At 36.6% G+C, this 21991-nt stretch overlaps 1 pseudogene; it reads right to left on the bottom strand.

Moving 5' to 3' along the window:
* Nucleotides 1-2483: 2483 nt before the first annotated feature.
* On the bottom strand, nt 2484-15431 carry LOC112634971 (annotated as a pseudogene).
* Nucleotides 15432-21991: the final 6560 nt, after the last annotated feature.

The raw sequence follows: 21991 nt of genomic DNA, 5'->3' as shown, positions 1-21991 counted from the left end.
AATATTATAAAAATCAGAAGATTTTCTGCAATTTTTTATATCATTATAAAGGAGATATAAAATCATAATAGAAACTACCAAAATTGAGAACAAAAGAAAACATCAAGTGATAGATAATTTTTGTGTGTACATGCATGTGAGTCTATGTGTTTTTACGCACACCAATGTAATACAATTTTTAAAAAGGAAGCATTTATTGGCTCTGATAAAATGAGCACATTGACTGATGTGCCCCATTGCTTTGCGGCATATGTCACCACCAGGAGATAAGCTCTGAAGATTTATTGTTTCATCGTGGCTCTTTGAGTTCAGGGAATTATTTATTTTCTTTTCCTTTCATTTGAACTGACCTTGATTTTGTAACTCTGAAGATAGTAAAAATCATCTTATGTCTTACAAGGTATGTGACTGCATCACACTTTCATCATTTTTTAGACTATATTATGAAAACATAAAGGACTAAATCAAGCACATTTTGCCTAAGCACCATTTTGTGTTGGATGCAGCTACATTGCCACATCTATCCATCACTGGCCATCTCTGGATCACCATTAAGTCGGCATCAGACAGCTTGGAGGTTGTGCTGCTGTAACAACTGTAAAATTTGGTGGCTTAACAAAATAAAACTTTTTTTTCCCTTGTTCCTGCCAGTCTGATGTAATTGAGTGTTTTTTGTCTAGGCACAACCTTTTAATTTGGGCTGCATATTTTTTACAAAAAGCTGGTGCACTATATTATAGTCATCTGCTTTCACCAATCCACAAGAATGAAAAAGAAGAACTATTACATTTTGTTATTAAACAGTCTTTTATGAAAAATATGCACAAGTATTATCATATACTCTCACTTCAGTGCAAGAAAGACTTGGAAATACAATTTCCTGTGAACCCAGAAAGAGGAGAAAAAATAGGACACGGAAAGCTCACTGCAGTGTCTACCTGATGGGTTCGCCCTACAGATACACACATTGTTTCCCAAGAGGTCTGTCAGATTTTTAACATCTCCTCAAGGTTAATAGTGTTGGTCTGTAACCAACACATAGGAATTTTTTGAAATTAAGATTATTTTTAATATGCTCTTTTCCTTTGGCATAACAAGCTGTAGAGATAAAGCTGGAAGTCCCTGAAGCTTCCTTTACTAACAAGCTGAAGAAACTTTATAAATATGAAGGTCCCAGACAGAAGGCTGATCTGATGATCTCGCCAGTCTAACTTTGCTTGAAGGCTATCTTACACCTGGATTTTCCAGTTATATGTGTCAATTTACATTTTAGTATTTTAAAGCTTAAAAAGACATGGGTCTTTTAATAATATTATATCTTCAATCCATGAACACGGGTGTCTGTCAGTGCTTACAACAGTGATCTACAGATTTAATGCAGTCTCAATTCCAATGCATTTATCACATGTAAAGTAATTTTATTTTTGTTTAACCTTCAGCTTGTCAGCTTCTTTCCTTGTGCAGCATTTGTCTTGTTTGGATACTTACCTAAACTCATATTAGAAATGTAGTGCAAATTACTTAGTGATTCCACCTTGAATCTGTAGCCACATGACTAAGATGTTTTGAATATAGTCCTATCTGTATGCCAGATAAAACTTTAGGAACTCTTACTGTCCATTCTTTCACAGAAATTCTACCTCTATCCTGATGTAATTAGGTTGATTAAGAAAATTAAAGGCTATGGGCCATGGGCTTTCACAAACATGACAAAAGGAAAAATTTTTCCGACTACTAATATGCAATAAGAAATCTTTCTTTCAAGTACCAAATCAATTTCTTCAACTGTACAATGTATTCTATCTAATTTGATAGTTTTCAGATATAATCCATTAACAATAAAATATCATAAAATTATGACTATGAAAACAGAGTAAATGGAATAATTCAAATAATGAGTAAAATAAAACGACATTTATTATGGAATTTGTCATCAGTATATAATTATATATTTAAATTTTTCTATACATACATAAGATCACAGCCAAGAAGGTTAAGTACAATTTCAAATTTTCAGTGAGTTGGGCTATTGTATCAAATTTGAAAATATTCACTCTTACTACTTACTTCAAACAGTGATCTATACATTTGTTTAGACAATAATATTTAAGGGCCTTTTCTTCTTCAGGATAATAAAAAAATTAAATGATGCATTGAAGATTCTACTAAGGAAAATTTACTTTTTGAAAATGGCTTCTGCATTGAAGATTTGTAAGAATTTTTCTAGTTAATTTCAGATCTTTCCAGGACCTCTCTGTTCAAAGAAATACCATCTTTGTAATAATCTATGTGAATACTTTACAAATCAAAAATTAATCCACAGGACTGTGTTACCATAATCACTAATTTTAACAAGCCCCCCAAATAATTTCTATATCGGTTTTCTTGATTACAAAATGTCAATAATATGGACACACTCTTAATATAACAGAGTCTATCTAGTTACGTCAGTTTCCCATCAACCCACTAAAGTCATTTAATAATTATATTGGCCATTTCCACTGACTGGAGGGAGGCTCTTCCACTAAGAGCTCCCTTGGTTTCCTCAGCCTCATTTTCCTCGCCAGACTTAGTTCATCTGCAAAGTGAAGAATCACCTCTTGTACTTGACTACCTTGAAGGTGATCTTCTAATTTCTTAACATCTGGTTCCACTTTACCTATAGTCAGCTTCTCCTTTATAATCTGTTCTGTATACTTTCTAGACGCTGCACGTTTAGGGATTTACTCAAGAACATCAGTAATCTTTCTGTACCATACTGTTAGCCTCTTACGTTTTAGCAGACTGGCTCTAGTTGCTTCACTCCTATGGACTCCCACAAGTCCTAGTGGTCTTCTTCAGCACACCCGACATGACAGTGCCCCAATGCATTTTTTACAGAATCAGCTAAAAAAATTCCTAAAATTCAAATGGGACCACAAAAGATTCAAAGAGCCAAAGCAATCTCGAGTAAGAAGAACAAAGCTGGAGGCATCACCCTTTCTGATTTTACAATATGTTAAAATGCTAGAGCAATTAAAGTGGTTAGTAATGACATAAAAACAGACAGGTAGGCCAGTGGTACAGAACACGGAGCCCAGGAATTTCCGCACATTTACTGTCAACCAATCTTCACCAAAGTTTCCACGAACCCACAGTGGGAAAAGGATAGTCTCTTCAATAACTGGTGTTAGGAAAATCGGACATCCACATGCAGAAAAATGAAATCGGACCATTATTAAACATCAGGTACAAAAATAAATTCAAAATGGATTAAATATTAAATGTAAGACTGAAACAAAATAACTATAAGAAAACAGGAAAGTCGTCTTGATTTTGGTCTAGGTAAAGATGTTTTGGATGTCACAGCAAAAGCACAGACTGAAAAAGTAAAACAGCCAAGTAGGATTGCATCAGACTAAAATGCTTCAGTAGAGCAAAGGGAACAATCAACAGATTGAGAAGGCAATCTATGGAGAGGAAAAAATATTTGCAAACTATACATCTGGTAAAGAGTTAATATCAAAATATATAAGAAACTCAAACAACTTAATAGTAAAAAAACAAAACCGAAATTTAAAAATGAGCGAAGGACCTAAATAAACATTTCTGAAAGATATATATGAACGACCAACAGACATATGGAAAGGGGCTCAACGTCACTCATCATGGGGGACATGCACATAAAACCACAACGTCATACCACCCACAACGGTTAAAATGGCTACTATCAAAAAGACAGAAGAAATTGCGCGCAAGGACATGGAGAAAAGGAAATTCATGTATGCTGTTCACAGGAATGTAAATTGGTACAGCCATTATGGAAAACAGCATGAATCTTCTCCTCCTTAAAAACAGGAGGACTAGATGACCCAGCAATGTCTCTGCAGGGTAGATATCCAGTGAAATTGAAATTGGTATCTCGAAGATATGTCTGTATTTCCATGTTCATTCCAGCATTATGCATAAAATCCAAGATATAGAAAACAGTATCTTTTAACAGCAGGACAGATGAAGAAAATGGGACAAACACTCAGACACACACATGTATGTGTATCTATCAATGTGTATACATACACATACACACGCACAGACACCACACACATATACAAGCACGCTCCACTTATGCCATTTCAGTCAATGACTAACCACATATACAGCAGTGCTCCCATAAGATTATAATGGAGCTAAAAAATTTGTAAGACCTAGTGATGTAGCTGTAGTAACATCATAGCACACCTTTTCTATATATATATATTTAGCATAGCCTGGCAGGGCACGGTGGCTCACGCCTGTAATCCTAACACTTTGGGAGGCCGAGGCAGGCAGATCACCTGAGGGTGGGAGTTTGAGATCAGCCTGGCCGACATGGTGAAACCCTGTCTTTACTAAAAAACACAAAAATTAGCTAGGCATGGTGGTGCATGCCTGTAATTTCAGCTACTTGGGAGGCTGAGACAGGTGAATGGCTTGAACCCAGGAGGCAGAGGTTGCAGTGAGCTAAGATTGCACCATTGCCATCCAGCCTGGGCAATGAGAGAAACTCCATCTAAAAAAAAAAAAAAAAAAAAAAAAAATTAGCGTAGCTGAAGAGTACAGTGTTTATAAACTCTACAGTAGAGTACAGTCATGTCCTAGGCCTTCACATTTACTCACTCACTGACACACCCAGAGCAACCTGTAGTCCTGCAAGATCCCTTAATGGAAAGTGCCCTAAGGGTACCGTTTTAAAATCTTTTATAGTGTATTTTTACTGTATGTTTAAAATGTTCAGATACATTCAGATACACAAATATTAACCATTGTGCTACAATTGCCTACAGTATTCAGTAGAGCAACATGCTGTACAGATTTATAGCCTATTATAAGTGTGTAGTAGGCTATACCATGTAGGTTTGTGTAAGTGCACTCTGTGATGTTTGCACAAGGACGAAATTGCCTAAGGACACGCTTCTCAAAACGATCCCCATTAGTAGTGATGCATGACTGTATATGTGTGTATATACATACACATATGAATTCATAATACATATGTGATGAAATATAATTTGTGTGTGTGTGTGTATATATATATATATATATATAATGGAATGTTATGTAACCTTTAAAAAGAAGAGAATCTTGTCATTTGCAACAATATGCATAAACCTGGACAATAATGTTAACAACACAATGTTTCTGAAACCATCTATAAAATTTCTGCTCTCCCCTCCAGTAAAATAAGCCAGACATGAAATGACAAACGCTGTGTGACCTCACTTGTACATGGAATCTGAAATAGTCAAACTCATAAAAGCAGACAGTAGAAGGGTGGTTGCCAGGGGCTGACGATGGATGAAATAGGAATTGTTGGTCAAGGGGGATAGACGTGAAGCTATAAGACAAACACCTCGCAGAGATCTGCTATATGGCGATGTTACTAGAGTTGATGGTAGTATATTGCATACGTGAAATTTGCAAGAAGGTAGATCTTAAGTATTCTCACAACACACACACACACACACAAGTTCATTATAAATAAAACAACAGATGTGTTAATTATGGTGATTATTTCATAATGTATTTGTACATCAAAATATCAAGTTGCAAAATTTACACTGTGTTTGTATCAAGTGACCCACTTTAATTATATATTTAAATATACATATACACAAATTTTTGAGACAGATTCTCACTCTGTCACCCAGGCTGGAGTGCAGTGGTGCAATCTCAGCTCACTGCAACCTCCACTTCCGGGGTTCAAGCGATTCTCCTGCCTCAGCCTCCCAAGTAGCTGAGACTACAGGTGCCTGCCACCACACTCAGCTAATCTAAATATATAATTTTTATTTGCCAGTTATATCTTAGTAAAGCTGGAAAAACTTTTCTGTGTAATAGAGGCCCGTAGTCAATGTAATTATAAATCTTTGTAATAAAGCACAATAATGTGGCATAAACCTTTGGTTTTTACTAAAATACGTATATAGTTTCAGTACAGCAGAAGACTTTAGAAGCTCTCATTTCCTGTGTAGAGAAACCGAGGTCCAGCGATGTGAACTGGCCTGACCAGAAACTCACACATCCTACCGCATGAATTGCAATCTAATATTATTGCTAGTACTTCATGATAGTCTTGAACTCTGCTGAGCAGATACTGGGAGTAATTCAGGGAGAGTGAATTTAGCACTCCCTGTGTTCACGGTATTTGACACTCCACTTAAAATGCATTTGAGATTTGGAGTCTCTGACAGTGACTGCTTCCCACAGCAAGTGAGCTGTACTGAAGGGGAGGAAGTAGAAATGTTCTAGGTATTTTCAGAAGCATACTGCATTAATAATAGTTTCATTTTCTGCCTCCACTTCCAATGGAAAATTTCAGCAAGCTTATATGTCACTCTGTTTTAACCTAGAATCTTTCTGGAACAAAGAAACTAGACGATGCATCTGGGGTTTAGAGAAGGGAGTAATGAGGCAAAAATAACTGATTTAAGTCATTTAGCTGAAAGTGAAAATATATTATTTCAGACATTAAGTCTCTAGACCTTTCCCTGGTGCCCAGAATTCATGTTTTCACAGTTGGAAAGATTAAAAAAAGGAGAGAGAAATGGGACATTTATCTTAAGATTTTTCAGAACAGACACAAACTAGGCAAATATTGTGGTTGTCTCAATTTACTTTGCTAAAATATTCATCCAAATTTAATGAGTTTGTCTCCTGTGTGTCTTTGAATATAGCTGTATGACCATGAGGGCTTTGGCATTCTGATTAGAAAATAAATCATCCCAGATTTAAACATGGCCCTTTTAAAAGCTCCTCATCCCACCAGCCTGTATCACCACGCTAATAGTCACACTACTTTCTAGCATTTCCTTTGATGCCAGATTCAAATGTATTCTCATCTTTATAATAATTATGTGCTTCATGCAAAGTCTCCAAAACTGAAGTGTTTTTATTTTTCCACTCCAGCCCATGACTGCATCTTCAACATGAGTTCTGCCTTTGAACATGTACTTAAAATACTCTGGCTGGGCATGGCGGCTCATGCCTGGATCCCCAGCAGTTTGGAAGTCTGAAGCAGGAGCATTACTTGAGCCTAGGAGTTCGAGACCAGCCTGGGCAAAAGAGTGAGATCCCTGTCTCTAAAAAAGTAAAACTTAGCCAGGCATGGTGGCTTGTGCCTGTAGTCCCAGCTACTCAGGAGGCTGAGATGGGAGGATCACTTGAGGCCATGAGGTTGAGGCTGCAGTGAAGTGAGCCATGATCACACCACTGCAGCACTCCAGCCTGGGTGACCACGTCTCTAAAAACAACAACAAAATTCTTTTCATTGCTATTCATTTCAGTTGTTTCTGTGGAACTTGAATATTTTCCACACTTCAAGTAACAAATCATGAGTGTGTGTGTACAAATAAATACAAATATACGTATACATACACATGCACACAAACACATAAATAGGAGAGGCTTGAAGAGGCAGAAACACACAGTAGAAAGGCTTAAGCGTGTTTACACTGTCCTTCCTGCATCCTTCAGCCGTGAATGGGCATTGGTTGCAGGCATGTGAAAGAGCTCTGACTCTCAGTATCTCCCAGTCCTGTTTATCCACCCAATAGGCCTTCAAATATAAAGGAGGCTTCATTTATTGCTTAATTTTTCAGAAAGATGATTATGATAACATGGTACAATTGAAAAACTACAGTCTTTTTATAAATATGCTGCTATAAACATGCAGTGTAGAGGTCTAAAAATATTATAGCTGTCCCCAAAGTAAAACTCTATGGCTGATTACTTCATTTCAAAAAAGTATTAAAAATAATGTGTTTTTAAAAGTGTTTTTAGGGTGTCCAGTCTACATAGCAGTAGCTGAGGAGTTGCTGGTATCCCACTTTCCCTAACTACGAGAATAATGAGAATAAGCCAATATGACAATGATTTCAATGTATGGAGTGTTTAATTTGTGACAAAGTATGCACATGAATTATCTAATTAAATAAATACTGAAAATAGTCCTGAAAGATAAATATTTTATCCCTATTTTAAAAATTCGAAAACTGAGGCAACCCGTTAAGTGCCATAAATGCTGTCCTATGTTATAAAACCCTGATATTGATTCAGATGATCTGAGATTGGGAGGAGTAATTGCCCCTCTGATGTCTCCAGTTGGACACTTTCTACTCCATTGGTGTTAATGCTGTGTACCATGTTTTACAGGCATATGTTATGTAAACATTATACAACCCAATCAAGTACGGTGGAAAACCCCAGTAGGGTAGCATATTAAGTTTACATAAGTTTAAAATCTACCTTATTTACCCTATCTTAGATCTACACAGTATCTAGTCCCCTCCATCAACAAACTAGAAATTTCAAGGGAGAATTGAGTAAGTACTTATTTACCTGGGGTGTTATGTTTTCTGGTCATGTGGGCAATTCAATATTTTGTTTCTATATAGTTGTCCTTGTAGTAATCCTAGACATGGTTACTGTGGGCAAAAAGTAATCCTCACAACTCCTTCCTTATTTTGAAATTTCTGGAATTCTCTGCTAAAGTCAGAGCCACCAGTTCTTTTATACAGCCAATTTGTCTTCTTCTTTGAGTGCATTTCTTTAGGTAACACTTCACATTCACATTGGCAAGTCAACAGCAGATATAAAGGGCTGGTTTGATGATGTGGTCATGATGTAGGTAATTAAGCAAGAGAGAAAATAAATAGGAAATGTAGTCATTGCCTTTGATAAGACAATAACTATGTAAACTAAAGTCACTAATTCCTCAAGAATAATAATCATACACAACTACTGAGCTTTTTAGAGGATGAATTTTTTTTTTATTTGAGATATATCAAAATTGTTTTCATGAAATAACCAGTCGTTGTAGCCATAATGCCAGATGTAATATGAAAAAAACTTTATTGTATTATACTCTTACACTTTTGAAGATTGTTTATTATAGAAGCTAATCTGACTTACCTTGACCAAATAAATTGTATACACTGTCTAAAGTATATTCACACGTGTGTCATGTTATTTATTGTCCTTACTCTGAGAGATCTTGAAGCTTACCCCTTTTTGCATGCTTTTCTTTTATTTGGGTTCAACAAACATTTTTACCAGCATGTATCTGGAAACTTATGAATAGAAACAAAAAAATGGTCATCACATACTTAATGTTAGAAATTACACACTTTAATACGTAGATGTTTGTCACAGGGTATGAAGTTTCAGTAAGAATGAATATATTTTGGAGCTCTAATTGTAGCATGGTGACTATAATTAACAATACTGTATGGTATTATATATTTGAAGGTTGCTAAGACAGGAGACCTTCAATGTTTTCAACACACACACACACACACACACACACACACAAGTAACTATGTGAGGTCTATATGTTAATTAGCTTGACTATTGTAATCATTTCACAATGATCATTGCATATCAAAACACCACATTGTATGCCTTAAACATATAAAATTTGTATTCGTTAATTATACCTCAATGAATCTTGGAAAAATAAATGAAATAAATCTTATTTGGTTACAATAAAGCAACCATGTAAAATAGGTACCATTAGAACTTTCTGTTAAAAGTAAACTTGATACTAATGAATAGCATATATACCCCAAAGTGCTCAAAGCACAAGTATTCAGATGCATTTAATGCAAAGGACTAAGCTAAATATATCAGATTGAATTTTAAAACTATATGCTACTTACAAGATGTATACATTTCAAATTAGAACACAGAAAATATGAAAGTCAAAGAATGAAAAAATATACAGCACAAAATTCAAATATATAGCTATATTAATATCTGATCAGGTAGTAAATTAAGAAATATTATTATAATTAGAAAATAATTTTTCATAATGAGAAAGCATCAATTCACCAGAAAAAATAATTATTCTCAACTTCTATGTGCCCAGTAGTGTAGCCTCAACATATATAAAGTAAAAAATTAACATAAATAAAAGGAGAAACAGGCAATAGAATTCAGTGCACTGGAAGATATAACAATTCAAAACTTACATGCATCTACTAACATAACCTCAAAATATGTAAAGCAAAAATTAACAGAAATAAAATATATATAAGCAGTTGCACACTTGTAGATTACACACTTATATGCCCTTTTCTTGGGGAAGTAACAGCGTTCACACACCTCAAAGGTGACTGCTTTGGGATTTGAAATGAGTTTGATAAAAAACTAGATGTGTCCTAACCACCATTTGCCTCCTTCTGCCCAGGCTTCCCTTCCTGGTTCTTTAATCTTCACCTACTTCTGTATTTGGTTTTCTCCATGTTAACTTCATGGTTTTGAGGAATGAATTAGTGGTGCTTTATCTTTGTAATTCCACAAACACATGCATGATACCTGCACATCATAAGTATTCAATAAATATTTGAGGAGTAAACAGCACTAGTGTTTCACACCAATAATCTATTGTGATGAGGGAATCAGCATTTTTGGTTTTAAACATTCCAGGTATGGTCTTTTGGTAAAAATTCTCACTCTTATTTTATAGTGAGATGGAATACACCACATTTGGGGAGAGATGTATGGGCACTCTTGGCTTGTATGAGTGCAAAGCCTTGAATAGTTAATTACTTCTTTTGCACTCATTATTTTCCAATATATATATATATTTTTAACTTAAATAACCCCTGCTCTCCTTCATTTTGCCATCCACCATTTCTAAGGGTGTCTTGAGCATCTTGAATTATTTCAATGTACATATAGAAGAAAGGAAAATTACTACTTTCAGACCCAAACTGCGTGTATGCTTGTGTCTGTGTGCATGTGTAAGAAATATATCCAGTTTCATACATGAATTGTCAGTCTGAATATTGGCATTTTAATCTTTTCAGATGTCTGGTCAATACATTGCTCACTAAATAACTCTGCACTAGTTAAGTCATCCCCAATAATGGTTTCTCTATAAGAAAATAATGAATTGCAAACTATTTGTTCTGACAAATAAGTTCTTCCGTGTATCATATTCGATTGCCAATTTTATGCAAACGTGTATTTATATGGCCAGTCTACAGCACTTCACATTACTGAGAAACATACAATAATTCTTTATGATATAATAATTTTCATTTTTCAAGAACTGAGTGATACATGAAAGAGAATGCACAATTACATTGAATGTGGTTTGCCATTAATACATTCTGAAATCCTTCAGTAGAGAATAATAGATATTCAAATTTAAGCAAGCAGCTCATACACACTACAAAGCTATTTTCAGAAAGACTAAAAAGATTTGCACTTCCATCAACAAAGAAAGATATAAAACAAGATAAGGGCATATTGAAGGATTCTTCTAATATTCTCCTGTGAACAAACATGAGAATATCAGAAGAATCATATATAGCCAATTTCATTAACTTATTCATTTCAGACATTAAAAAGTTTTTTAAAAGAATGGAATTTTAGGTGGTATAACTAAGTAGCTATAAACATTTTTTCTTTTCATACAGACTTCTAGAATGTGACTACAGTCAATCAAATTTTTAACAGGTAATTCATGATGGTCAGTTATATTCAGATTCTGTCCAAATTGATATTATTGAAACAAACAAAATGTACAAATTCTACAATGGAAAAAATTATCACAAGCTGCAAAACTTCATAGGATGAAATTTTAGGCATTGATTATGGAATTGGGTGCAATTTTATGCTATGTGAGAAGCAAATACTTTTTGTCTTTAAGCATTGATAATAGTAACAGAGTTTCCATTTATTAAATAGATGTGATGTATTAAGAACACTACTCAGATATTTTACCCCAATGTATAATCTTTGCGACAACTCTATGAGATAACTTTATTCCTATTGTAATAATGTGGAAATTGAGCTTCAAAGAGACTGCCACTTGCCCCTGGTTACGCAGGAGGCCCTTAAATGACCAGAATTTTGACAAACACAAACACACACACACACGTGTGTATCTATCAATGTGTATACATACACATACACACACACAGACACCACACACATATACAATCATGCTACACATATGCCATTTCAGTCAATGACTAACCACATATACAGCGGTGCTCCCATAAGACTATAATGGAGCTAAAAATATTGTGTCACCTAGTGATGTAGCTGTAGTAACATCATAGCACACCTTTTTTTAATATAAATTTAGCATAGCCTGGTAGGGCATGATGGCTCACGCCTGTAATCCCAGCACTTTGGGAGGCCGACGTGGGCAGATCACAAGATCAGGAGATTGAGACCATCATGACTAACACGGTGAAACCCCATCTCCACTAAAAAATACACACACAAAAAAAATTAGCTGGGTGTGGTGGTGGGTGCCTGCAGTCCCAGCTACTCAGGAGGCTGAGGCAGGAGAATGGCGTGAACCTGGGAGGAGGAGCTTGCAGTGAGCTGAGATTGCACCACTGCACTCCAGCCTGGGCGACAGAGTGAGACTCTGTCTCAAAAAAAAAAAAAAAAAGAAAAAAAGAAGACCTGAATTTTTACTTGGGTCTCATTTAATCTGAAACAATTTTCCTCTTGATATGCCCATCTGGCTAGCTGATGTCCTTGATGAACTATCACTTTATTAAAGAAGACATTTAATGAAAAACATGTAAAGGAATTTGTGACTATTTCCAACCCCTTGGCACCTACGTTGTCTGGCCCAGTGGGTATGTATGTATATTTATGTTTGCTCTCTGTGTCATGCACTTGATTGTCAGCTCCGCAGGGGGATGAGGCTTTGTTTTGTTCACTTCTCTGTCCCCAGCATGCAGAAGAAAACATGGACTATGCTTTCCAATCATGCATGAGGAATGAAAGGGTGGATAAATGAATGCATTCAAGATATTGTGCTCTTACATCCTTTGCGAAATCGTCAGCAGGTCTCCACAAGTTCTCTATTAGGTGAAAAATTGTACAATGGGTCGCGATGACCCTTGTCAAAAAACCTCCCCCACCTCAGTTTCTTTATGTGTAAAATAGAGATAAAGACTTACCTTATAAAAATTGTTATAGAGCTTAAAGATAATTTACTAGATGTCAGCAATTTGTTAAATATAAAGCATCATGGAAATTCTAGTGTGTTTACTCTTTTTGTTCACTTTTAAACTAAGATGATCATTCCTGGTTCTGGTGCAAAACCAACAAAAATGGTAAATCACTGTCACAGACTAGTATATACTGGCCACTTCTTAGCATGAGGAATGAGACTGTCCTGCAGTATTTGTTTTATTTATCCACATTGATTGCATGCCAGGTACAGCTGAACTTCCAGTAATTGTCCTCTTTGCTAGATACCTTCTGTTTGCTTCCCTGTTCTGCTCTCCATCCTTCTCCATCCTGCCCTGTTCTTTAGAGTGCAAGGAAGCTGACCTCTTTGGACTCTGAGTTTCCTTGTTTGCTGCCTTCTAGTTGTGTTCAGTCAATGGAAGAATTTTGGAGCTCAGAAGCAAGAGAAGTCAAAGTATTTTATTCTCTCCACTTTGTCCCTGCCAGGTCACAGCTTGGAGGTGTCTGCCTTCCTCCGCCAAGGCCACAGCCCCCAGTGAGGTTCTTACCGGGTTCCAGGAATATATTTTTCCTCTTGCCCTTTCAGTTTTGAGCAGTAACTCCTTCCCACATTTGGTAGTTTTTGCATGTTTCATCATACTTTGTTGCTTCCCCTGATTCTGCCAACACCTGTTTAAGGAGTTTTTGCACATTAAAATTTCTGCTTCCCCATTTGAGTGTGACCCACAGTCCCTTTCAAGATCCTTACAGATACATTGTATGTATGACAATTAAGCTGGCACTTGCATATTTCTTACTTCATACCACAGACCTGTAGATGTTTAGGTACTTTGGAAAAGATGGATTTTGTAGATGAGGACACTAAGGCCCATGGATGGTAATTTGTCTAAAGTCACACAGCACATAAGTAGAATATCTGGGATGTGACCTGAGACAGTTTGGCTTCAATAGCAGCAGTTTGCTACTTTTAAAATCTTAAATGAGAGCCGCTCAGGCTAGTGACTTTTCCAATTACAAAGCCAGTGGTGTTTATTACATGATTTACTATTCATTAAACCCCATTCACTGTGAGAAGTGCTTATTCGAAGTCATTAACTGAGCTCTCCAGTCACCCAGTGATCCTTAATTCAACAGAAAAGTTTGTTTTTTTGTGCCCCAGCTAATTTGTGCTTGTTAATGTATAATTAGTGTGCAGTATCTTACTCTTTTATAGAGACAATGCAAAACCAGGATGAAGCAGGGATAATTTACACATAATCAAAGATGATTACACATCTTTTTTTTTTCAAATTAATGGTGTGATAAATTTTCACAGCCGTTTTTACACCTAAGTTTTCTTACATTTCAACACAAAGGCAGCAGAAATAAAGGTTGGTATGCATGGTGTACTGAAAGCCAACTCATATCAGCTTAGCAGAGTCAGTTAACAAGAATTTTATAAGCTTACTGTTAAGTACAACCACTATTAAAAAACATAAAACCAAATAATGCTCCAATTCCTGCAGCTATTCCCCCAAAAAAAGTGATCTTGCAATGAACAGTGCTGAAGTTGAAAAGAGTTTCAGTGTAATGAATATAAGTTACATAAATGTTAAACATAGTGTAGAAGTACATCACTTATCCTATTTAATGACAATAAATGTAATGGCAAGAACAAACTTGAGATGTAATCCCATTAGAAAAGAAACTCTTTTTGGGGGGTGGGAAGAGGGAGAGAATCAGGAAAAATAACTAATAGGTACTAGGCTTAATACCTGAATGATGACAAATCCATGGTTCCTTATTTTGGTCATCACAGGTGCACTTTATTCAGGGAAAGCCCATTCTGTTCGACTACAAGTTTTGGTATGGTGCCGTATGTCTGGGCTACATTTGCTGTTTTCAGCCGTATCAGGGTAAAAACCCAAATACTAAACATGAGGAACATGGTGTTGTTGCGTCACTTGTCCTTCAGCTTAGTGAGGCACTTACAGAGGCACACCCTGGACAATACCATTTTGTATTCGATAACTTTTTCACCAGTATTGCACTTCTTGAGTTTTGCTGGTGTCCGGTATGCCATAATCTGGAGACCCATGGTCACCCACCAGAACCTGGCCGAAAACAAATTCATACATCTCTCATTGAGTTTGCTTACGAGAGGGTGCAACTTAGAAAACTTGTCCATTGGATCCAAATTTGCATTGTCAGCAACATGCAAGTTAGAAAATATAGTTTCAAAGCAGTCACATCTCATGGTAGCTCTAACCAGTATATTACGTGCATCTTCTTTTTTCCCAAAACATATGCCTGCTATGAACTGAGATGTAATCACTCAGAAAAATAATTTCCAGAAAACATTTGAATTCAGAGCTCGTTAAGCCATGATGTACACCCTTACTCTGAGCATGTAAGTTGGAGTACCTGACAATGAGTTCAATGATCTCGTCATCAAGAAAACATTCAAGAATTTCTGTGGGAGTTTTCATTTCGGTGAAGAAATCGTTTGCTGGCTCTAAACTCTAGCTGGTATGAATTCTGCAGTTATGTCAGCTTTTTTTCCATTTGCAAACAATTTTTGTCACTTTCCTTCTGCCGCACAGTTGAGGTAGATGGAACTTCGTCGGGAGAGTCATATTTAGTTGCGTATGAGGGATCATCTGAGTCAGACTCAGCATCAGAGCCACCTTGAATAAGATATGCAATTGTGTGCAACAAAGAACCTGGCAGATTATTTATTATTCCATCTTCTTCATCTCCTGAGTCCTCAACAGAAACAGGTGCTGCAGCATTTTCAGGTTGTTGTTTACATGAAATAACTGACTTTTTAGAGACAGATGACAGCATAGACTCAAGTGCTGTAGTGATACAACAACCTGAGTTCAAGGTACCTTGGGACTAGCACAGAAATAAAGGTATTATTAGTCCTAGTGGTAGTGGTTTTGACTAGTGTTCTAAAAATGGAACATGAAAAATGTCAAACCCATAACTAAAGCAGCAATAATAATTTCGGTATTTTCTTTTTATGGCACAATAGTATAACTAGTAGAGAAGTAATAAAATAAATTACTAGTATAGGATGTAATGCAGTGAAGTTATATGTACCTGTCTTTGGATACTTCCTCAAAAATGTTTCCAAAACTAACTTCCCTTTTTGACAACCCCCCAGCACACCAGTATCTGCAGCAGTGACTAAGGCTGTGCACCTTGGGATAACACGTACCCTCTGGAGGCAGACATGTATGAAAAATCAAACCTTGGTGATGACCTTGAGGAGTAGCATCTAAATAACTCCCACATGCTTAGCGCTCCAATAATGGAACAACCAGTATAAATTAAGTAAGGTATAATTTAAAAGTCGGTAATTTTCCTAGTATTTTTCTACGGTAACTCATTGAAAAGGTGGTCCTTTCACATGGCTCTGCAGCTTTAGCTTTGCCATAAATAAGGTAACTGCTGGCTGATTTATCCATCTCTGTACCTCCCTGTCCTTCTACCTTATTAATTTTATACAAAAGTAACTTTGTTATTTGTGGCCTTTCACAAAAGTTTTAGGATCAGCTTGTCATTTGACCCTTTGCCAAGAATTTAGAATCACCATTTTGTCCATTTCCAACATACACAGTGACACACACCTTTCCCATTTTTATTAGAATAGAACTGAATGTATATATCACATGGGAAGAACTGACATTTTTATGATGTTGAACCATCCAATTTATAAGCATGATATACTTTCTGTTTATTTAGGTCTTCTATTGTTTCTCTAATAAAGTAGTGGTAAAGCTTTCTGTGTAGACCTGTCCCAAACTTTTACTTCAAAGATTTATTCCTAAGTAGTTGATGCATTTTCATCTTTGTTTTCTTTAATTTTCCAAGTGTCTGTTGTTAAAATATAGAAATTTAATTCCTTTTTTGTGTATGAATATTAACCAAAAATCTTGCATATGGTTTTTTTGTTTTATTTATGTATTTATGTATGTATTTATTTATTTATTTATTTATTTATTTATTTATTTATTTATTCTGAGACAAAGTCTCACTCTGTTGCCCAGGCTGGAGTGTAGTGGCACCAACTTGGCTCACTGCGACCTCCACCTCCTAGGCTCTAGCACTTTTCCTGCCTCAGCTTCCTGAGTAGCTGAGACTACAGGTGGGCACCACCAAGTCTGGCTAATTTTTGTATTTTTAGTAGAGATGGGGTTTCACCATCTCTACTGGTCAGGGCAGGCTGGTCTCAAACTCCTGGCCTCAGATGATCTGCCTGCCTTGGCCTTCCAAAGTGTTGGGATTCTAGGCCTGAGCCACTGTGCCCTGCCTTGCCTATGTTTTTAACATTTTATCTGTATATACTTCTGTTAACAATGACAATATAATGTTTAAATTTTCATTTCTGATAACGTTTACTTGGTTGGTGAGTGTTTCCAACATTTAAATGAAGCAGTAATAAATATCCGACTTGTAATAGCTCCAACCTTAAAAGAATAATTTTCTACATTTCATTATTCAAAGTGTGATGTTTGGTTGGGCTTTTTTTTTTTTTAACATTTTCTCTAATAAATACATTTTCTAATTATCAGAATATCTTAGTGAGTATATTTTAAGTATCAAATCATTTCTTTGAACTTTTTTCTAATATTTTGGGTTCAAGGGCTTTTCTTGTGTTCCTCAGTGAAAAAAAGTAGTGACTATTTTCTAGAATTAACTAGCATTATATTTCTGACAGTACTGTCTCTTATGATCTTTTTTTTTTTTTTTGAGATGGAGTCTCACTCTGTCACCCAGGCTGGAGTGCAGTCACATGATTTCGTCTCACTGCAACCTCCGCCTCCTGGGCTCAAATGATTCTCCTGCCTCAACCTCCCAAGTAGCTGGGATTGCAGGCGTCCACCACCACGCCAGGCTAGTTTTTGTATTTTTAGTAGAGATAGGGTTTCACTGTGTTGCCCAGGCTGGTTTCGAACTCCTGACCTCAAGTCAGTCTTTCAAAGTTCTGGGATTACAGGTGTGAGCCACCACGACAAGCTTATGATCTTTTATTTTGCATTTCTTGGTTAAAAATTGCCTTAATTAGGCCGGGCGCGGTGGCTCAAGCCTGTAATCCCAGCACTTTGGGAGGCCGAGGCGGGTGGATCACGAGGTCAGGAGATCGAGACTATCCTGGCTAACATGGTGAAACCCCGTCTCTACTAAAAATACAAAAAACTAGCCGGGCGTGGTGGCGGGCGCCTGTAGTCTCAGCTACTTGGGAGGCTGAGGCGGGAGAATGGCATGAACCCGGGAGGCGGAGCTTGCAGTGAGCCGAGATCACGCCACTGCACTCCAGCCTGGGAGCACAGCGAGACTCCGTCTCAAAAAAAAAAAAATTGCCTTAATTAATGTTTTTTCTTTATAAAACACATTTTGTGTAGAGCACCAACTAAAATTCAGTTAATAGGACTTCTGAGATGGCAACATGAGGAGTTCCATGGAGGAAGAAAGAGCACTATGGGTGAAAACTATTTACAAAGCAATTGTGGAGAGTCTCTGGCAATTGTCTTAACAGCATATAGCAAAGGAAGAAACATTTGTTCTAGAAAGCCTACCAAATGGCAAGAGTCTGAGGCACTCAAGACATGATCCACCTCCTTTCCCCGAGTTCAGCAGATGGAAGCGCAATTCCAGAGATATGGAAGAAAAAAGATAGAGCTCTCCCTTTCCTCAGCTCCCAACTGAGGAATAGTATCTTATTGGGAAGTACAAGTCACCAACATTTCATGTCTCCTCTAATTCTGAGTTGAGGCTTAATTGCTAGTGAGTACAATTGAGAGGTCAGAGGATCCTTTCCTCAGCCTGGTCTTCCCTCTTAAGATAAAAGCTTTATCCCAGGCATTTCAGGCTGACTTGAAGGGCATGCCCCAGATGACCTGAAGGATTCTGGCAATACTGGGAGAGACAAGTCTATAAAACCACAGGTTGTACCCAGTACCTGTAGTGGTAGCTCAGAGATTGTGCCAAGGGAGAATGGAAGTGTATAAGAACAGAGAGCCCGAGTCCCCGAAAGAACAGGGTGTATTTGAAAAAGAGTGTGGGGAAGTTCAGATCTAAGGGCTTGAAAACAATGGAAATGGTCGTGGTATACAAATAATAAACTGGTAATTCCTCATGATTAAGAAGAACATGCTAAAACATAAACCAATTAGTTTACTTACGAGAACCAGATAATGTGACTGCTATGAGTAATATGAGGTCAAAGAAAACCTCAAACAATGGCCTCAAAAACTACACTTTGCCCAAATGTAATTGCATCAGACTGTGGGGCAATGAATAATCCAGGACATTCTTGAAAACAGCAGCATAATCAGCCAGCAATTAGTGGAGCCTAATAATTGGATGTGAGCCAAATGAGGCAGACAGATTAACAGAGATCAAGGAAAGAAACATTCAAAGAGAACCTTGTTTAAACAACAGTAATCCAGTGCTTACCCTGTCCATGTCCAAGGCTTGTGCCCTCTGAGGAATGAGCACAAGAGCCTTCCCTGTGGAAAGTAGACTTTACAAAATAGGTTAGGCCATACCTAAATAGGCAAACAATAAGTGAAACAAGTCCCAGAGAGGGGAGATGAAAATCTGTTTCAAGATTGACTACATATATTCTTTAAAACGTCCAGCTTTTCACAACTAAGACAAATGATGTGACACCTGAAACAAGAAAGTGTGACTCATACATGAGGGAAAGGGAGGCAACAAAAACTTCCTGTGAAAGGATCCAGATGTCAGATTTAACAGACAGATTTAAATATGTTCAAACCATTAGGTATTTGTCCTAATGCATGCAGGACTTAAAACCTAGATGACGGGTTGATAGATGCAACTAACCACCGTGGCATGTATGCTTATGTTGCAAACCTGCGCATTCTGCACATGTATCCCAGAACTTAAAAAAAAAAAGGTAAAATGAAAATAAAACCAAAAGGAAACACACACAAACAAATAAACAATGATAACAATGCCACATGATTTCAAAAAGAAGTTAGAAGTTATAAAAAAGAACCAAATGAAAATTCTGGATTTGAAAAGAACGATGTTTAAATGAAAAATTCACTAGAGAGGCTCAACAGTAAATGCGAACTGGAAGAAGAAAGAATCTGTGAACTTGATAATAGATCAACAAAGGTTATACAATCTGAATAACAAAAGAAAAAAAGAATGAATAGAAGTAACTAGAACCTAAAAGACATGCGAGCTGCTATTGGACACCAGCATATGCACAATGGGTGTACTAGAAACAGAGGAGTGATAAAGAAAAACAAACAAATATATACTTGAAGAAATAATGGTGGGAAATCTCCCCAATTTGCTGAAAAACATTAACCTACACATCAAAGGAGCTCAACAAACTGGAAGTGGAATAAATACAAAGATATCTACAGCCAGCAACATCATGGCAAAAACACTAAAAGCTTAAGACAATAAGACCATCTTGAAGGTAAAATGACAACCAGTTGTTGCATACAGGTAACCCCAAGAAGATTAGTGAATGATGTCTCACAAAAAGCAATGGAAGCTAGAAGAAAATGACATACTTTAAGTGTGAAAACAAACAAACAAACAAACACTGTCAATGAAAAAATCTTCTATCCAACAGAACTATTTTTCAAAAATCAAACAAAGTAAAGGTATTACAAAACAACTGAAAACTCAGATAATTTATTGCTGGCCACAGAACGTAATCCAACTTCCCATGAACAAACTAACAGCACTGGTTAAGATGATTATGTAATTATAAAAGACAGTATGAAAGGATATTTATTCTCCTTTTGTCTCTTAACTAATTTAAAGTGTAATTGTATACAAAATAAATTGTATAAAACACTGTGTGTGTATATCTATTCATCCATCATGCGATCTAGCTATTCATCTATCTAACCTCTTTTATCTATTGATCTATCTAAACATCTATTCATCTAGCTTTTCACTTATCTCTTATCTGTCCTCCATCTATTTAATCTATCTACTTATCTATTAATCTATCTACCATCCATATATCTAATGTTATAATATATAGTTAGGCCAATAATATATACAATATATGGAAAAGAAATATATTTGCAAATGTCAGCACAAAGGTGGTGGGTGACCAAACTCACACTTTCCATTTACAAACTTACTGCAAAGCTGAAGTAATCAAAGCAGTGTGATATTGACACAAAGATAGACATATAGACCAACAGGATGGAACTGAGATGTGATAAATAAACACGTGCATATATAGCCAATTGAGTTTTGAGCAGCAAATAGACAACCACAGTGATTTTTAAACTAAATTAATTGTCAACACTTAAGGCTGAGGTGGGCAGATCACCTGAAGCCAGGAGTTCGAGAACAGCCTGGCCAACATGGTGAAACCCCATCTCTACTAAAAATACAAAAATTGGCCAGGTGTGATGGTGCACACCTGTAATCCCAGCTACTTGGGAGACTGAGACAGGCGAATTGCTTGAACCCAGAAGGTAGAGGTTGCAGTGAGTCAAGATCGTGGCACTTCGCTCCAACCTGGGTGACAAAGCAAGACTCTGTCGTAAATAAATAAATAAATAATAATAAAATTTATCTGATTTCCCTAAAAATTTGGAAAATTTATAAACACCAGGCCACATTCCTGCATACAAAGACTTGGTTGGGGTGAATGATGGTTCTATCCACCGAAGTTGGGTCATCCTCACTCAGTTCACCACAGTTCCCAACTGACCTGCTACATTTGCATCTTCTCTATGGCTCATGTTGGTGTTTTTGATGATGGCCCCTGGAAAAAATAATTGCACCAATGATAATTTAATTGCACGTATCATAAGTCCTTAAATAGGAATTCTGAGGACAGTTTATTGTAACAGGAGTCTCTTACCTCGTTTCCGGACACCATTCTCTGAGAATTCCACTAAGCCTTTTTGTCTGAGTTAACTGACAGGAAGAGGCAGTTAACACTTACTCTTTCTTAGCGTGCTTTACGAATTGAAATAATACTCGATAACAATTCATTTTCACTTCATGATGTGTATGTTACGAGTAA

The sequence above is a fragment of the Theropithecus gelada genome, chromosome 11 (assembly GCF_003255815.1).
Source record: "Theropithecus gelada isolate Dixy chromosome 11, Tgel_1.0, whole genome shotgun sequence".
NCBI lineage: Eukaryota > Metazoa > Chordata > Mammalia > Primates > Cercopithecidae > Theropithecus > Theropithecus gelada.
The sequence above is the reverse complement of the archived record's forward strand: the minus strand, read 5'-3'. Positions and strand labels throughout refer to the sequence as shown.